This window comes from Crocuta crocuta, unplaced genomic scaffold, assembly GCF_008692635.1.
Source record: "Crocuta crocuta isolate KB4526 unplaced genomic scaffold, BGI_CrCroc_1.0 scaffold130, whole genome shotgun sequence".
NCBI classification, from domain to species: Eukaryota; Metazoa; Chordata; class Mammalia; order Carnivora; family Hyaenidae; genus Crocuta; species Crocuta crocuta.
Genome location: NW_027527920.1, coordinates 59869 through 63642, shown reverse-complemented (window position 1 = coordinate 63642; position 3774 = coordinate 59869). Strand labels below are relative to the sequence as shown.

General features: G+C 59.3%; 1 protein-coding gene across 1 annotated transcript in view; it reads right to left on the bottom strand.

The window, feature by feature from the left end:
• Positions 1 to 1876, bottom strand: part of SIN3A (SIN3 transcription regulator family member A) — a 71142-nt gene extending 69266 nt beyond the window's left edge. The window contains exon 1 of the mRNA XM_077745412.1: positions 1859 to 1876. The gene's annotated coding sequence lies outside the window, so the exon portion shown is untranslated. The remainder of the gene's footprint in view (positions 1 to 1858) is intronic.
• Positions 1877 to 3774: the final 1898 nt, after the last annotated feature.

Genomic DNA, 3774 nt, shown 5'->3' with positions numbered 1-3774 from the left:
CCCCCCCCCCCGCCCCCCCCCCCCCCCCCGCCCCTCACCAAGGACTCCAAACCCGGGACTTCCGGGCGGGAGGACAGTTCGAAGGAGCAAGGCGGGACTCACACATGTGCGGAGCGCGCACACAGGATAGGGGAGGGGGCGGAGAACAGAGCGTGGACTCCCCCCCCTTCCTAGCTCACCCTTGCCGGAGAGGGCGGGACTATCCGCCTCACCAATCAGCGATGGGGGTGGGACCTTGCGCCTCACGTAAGCCGCAGGAATCCTCCCTCCGCCCTTCACGGAAAAAAATCCTAGCAACTTAAACTCCAGCCCGGCCTCCGATAGGCGGAGCTCAAGAGAATGTCATCCAGTCAAGAACCGAGAAGTCAAAAAGGGAGTCTCGCCCAGCCAGTGGAAGACAAGAGAAGGCGGGCCCTCTGGAGGAGCCCGAGGTGGGTGGAAGAGAGAGGGAAAGGCCCCGCCCCTCAGCTCCCCTCCAGGCGGGTTGCACAAGCGGCGGCAGGAGTAGATAGTAAACAGGCTAGGCCAAGAAGCGGAGGCCGGGGTAGCCCAGCGCTCCGTGGGCCCGGGCCCCGGCACCTCCTCTCCCGGCTGCGCCCCGCCCGACCCCGGCGGTTAGCGCCGGCGCCCCGCCTTCCAGCCCGCGGCCGCCATCCCGGCTGACAGACGCGCCCCCCGCGCCCCTCCCCGCCCGCTGATGCATTTCCTTTTCCCGATTCTGAGCGTGGAGACTGTTTTCCCAGTTTCCGACCTTCACTGCCCCTTTCAGGCCACCCCCTCGTGGGCGCGCTCACACGCCCGCGCCCCCGCCCCCGCACCAGCAGCGGGCGAGCGGCGCGGCCGGGGGAGGGGAAGGGAGCCGCCGCCGCCGCCGCCTTGGGGTGGGCGGGGAAGGAGGCAGCTCCATGTTTGCAAGGGGATCAGCTGGGGCCGCGGGTCGAAGCCGCCGCCGAGTTCCTGGAGGTTTTCCACACCCCCGGGCTGAGTTCCGCGCGGGCTCGCGGCCTGGCGGGTTCCGGCGCCGAGTGCTGGCTCCACTGCCACGGCCCGGGAGTTCGGAGAACACAGACTAGCACGCGAGGCTGCTGCCGAGGCGCGAGGGGCTCTTTCCGGTGGCCTCCTCCTCCCCCGGCCGCCCCTCCCGCAGGTCCGGCGTTGCCCCCGCCCCCAGAGTCCATAACAACCGCGGCCCACGGCGCCCGCGCCTCTCCGGATCGCGCCCACCGCCCCCTCCTACAAGTTTGCGGACCGAAACAAAACCCTCCCGGCTGCTGCCGCCCTCGCCCAGCACGATTAGCGGGGAAAGCCGCGGNCGACCAACTCCCGGCGCCGCGGGCTCAGTGGGCCTGGCCTGCCGGGCTCAGGCCGCCGCCCCCTGCCGAGCCCGCGCGCCGCAGCCCGGGCTCAGTTCCAATCGGTGTACGGAATATCTATTTTCTTCTTTACAATATGCATATATATGCATATATATATGTATTTTTTTAAGGCATTCCAGGAGCAAGGTGGGGGAAAATCTCCCCCTGCCCGCCCCTTACCCAGTCCGCCGCCGAAACCTACCGAAACCGACCGCTCGGTGAAATAAACTAGGCAGCACGGCCGGCGCACTGGCAACCCCAGGCCTGGCCGACCCCCTCCCCACGAATCCGGCCGGCTTGGAAACACACACACTGGNAAGAGCTCTCCTTCCCTGCCTGCCCCGAGCCTCCCTCGGCCGCCGGACTCCGAGCCTCCTCTAGCTCCGTCCCGGGGCCCGCGGCGCCCGCACCGTGGCGAACCGGCCAGAGCGACTGGCCAACGGGCTAGCCCCCCAAATGCCTGAGATTGGGGAGACCAAATTAAAAGCAGCTGTTTAACATACCTTCCGAGCCAGGCGAGGAGTCCTGAATGGGAGGGAACGCCCCCCAAGGGCCATTGGCTCCTCAGCGCTAGCGTCAGTCCGCCTGGGCACGCCTCCTCCCCCTGCTCCACCTCTTCCCCTTCATTGAACGCTCCCTCCCTCCAAAAACACATAAATAAATAAATTAAACTAGCCGCGAGTTCGGGAAGCGCATCTGTGGCAGAGGCCCCTATCTCTCCGGCGCCTCCGCTTCGAGTTTGAGACCCTAGGACGGGAAGGGGGACCCGAGACTCAAGAGATCCGCAGAGTGGACGAGGAGGAGGAGCTAGCGGAGCTACCCGGCCGCACTTCCTTCACACTCACACCCCATTTGGAGCTGGGTAGGGGGACGTTGGTAGGGACACCCTAGCGACTGGCTAGAACGTCCCCCGACTCGCCTGGCTGTGCAACCTAATCGCGTCCAGAGCGTTCTGTTAGGCGGCTGCCTAAAAATGAATGGTGTAAGCGGGAAGTCCTCCGTTCAGGCAACAGGCGCTTCTCTGAGCACCTACCGTGGGTGCGGCAGACACATTTCCTACCGCACCTGCTTCTGAGTGCAATTACAGAGGCTGGATGAGATGCTCACTGTAAACCCTTCAAGAGTAGACCTACCCAACTTGATGCTACGGCAAGAGCCAAGTAAGGCAAGGCAAAAATGTATGTATAAATAGAAATTTATAGGAGCTCAGTGCAGGGAGATTCTTTGAGCTGAGGAAAACTGGAAAAGTCTTCATGGAGGAGATGGCACTCACGTAGGGTCTTAGAGTGTTCATCAGGCAGAAATGAAGGGGCAGGTAATTTTCAGCAAAGGGCAAAAAGGGCTAAATGGAAAACGTTATTAAGAACCTTTGAGTGTGGCTGTAGTAATGAAAACCATGGTTGGAAAGATGGAATCAAACAGCAGAAGACTTTAATACCTGGTTAAAATTCTTAGACTTGCACAACACAGTGTACGAGCAGCATGGTCCCAGGACTACACAGAACTATGGTTTAAGATGGTCAACATGTCAGTAGCTAAATGGGTTCTGAGAGTAGTTGAGTGAGAGGTGCCTATAAGCAGCGAAGGCAGGGCACAAAGGTCGTCGTTAATGCTGGGTTTGGAGACGACAGAGGTACATCTTCTGGTGGGAGGGGTAGGTGATGGAGCCAAAGGAAAATTGCTTTTCTCTCTCCCAACCACCCAATGTAGAAAGCCATGCCTACTTTCAGTGGCCCCCAAATCAAAAGCTCTGACTCAGATCCTTCCCTGAATCATTTGCAACGATTGTCCTAAGTTTCAACCAGAAGCTGAAAAAGGCTACCCTACGTGTCTGTGCTCAACAGAGCCGAGCCTGGGCCCAGAGCACACAGAGTGAGCAAGAAAGACCTGTTACTGAGGCATCAAGGAAAGGAGGCTAGTGTGGCCAATGTAGGGTGTGCAGAATGTGAAGGGCCTTAGAGGCCGGTGGGCAGAGTGGGGCGATGCCAGTTAGGCTGCCCAACAACTCAGGTGAGATGTACCGAGGACTTGACCAGAGCAGTGGCAGTAGAAAGCAAATAATTTTTTAAAAAAAGAGAGGTGTTTGAGAGAGACTCAAGGGGCCTGAGTGACGAATTCAATTTGGGTAATGGAGGGAAAGAATCAGTGGCCTGGTTTGTAAAGAGGTAGAAGAGTTTGAGGCTGATGGTTGCGTAATCTGAGTTCTAGACTTCGTCTGGCCAGTGACTGGTGATATATCTTTACGCCAAGTACTTCTTCCCTCTTGGGCTGTTTTCCTCCTGTGAAATGGGGATGGAAATTAGAGTAGAAAGGCCCTAAGGACTCTTCCCCCACTCAGGGTTCATAGGGAAGGGGGTTTTCTGATGGGGAGGAAAGCTTGCCACTAAGGGGAGAGGACAGATGGGAAGAAATACTGATT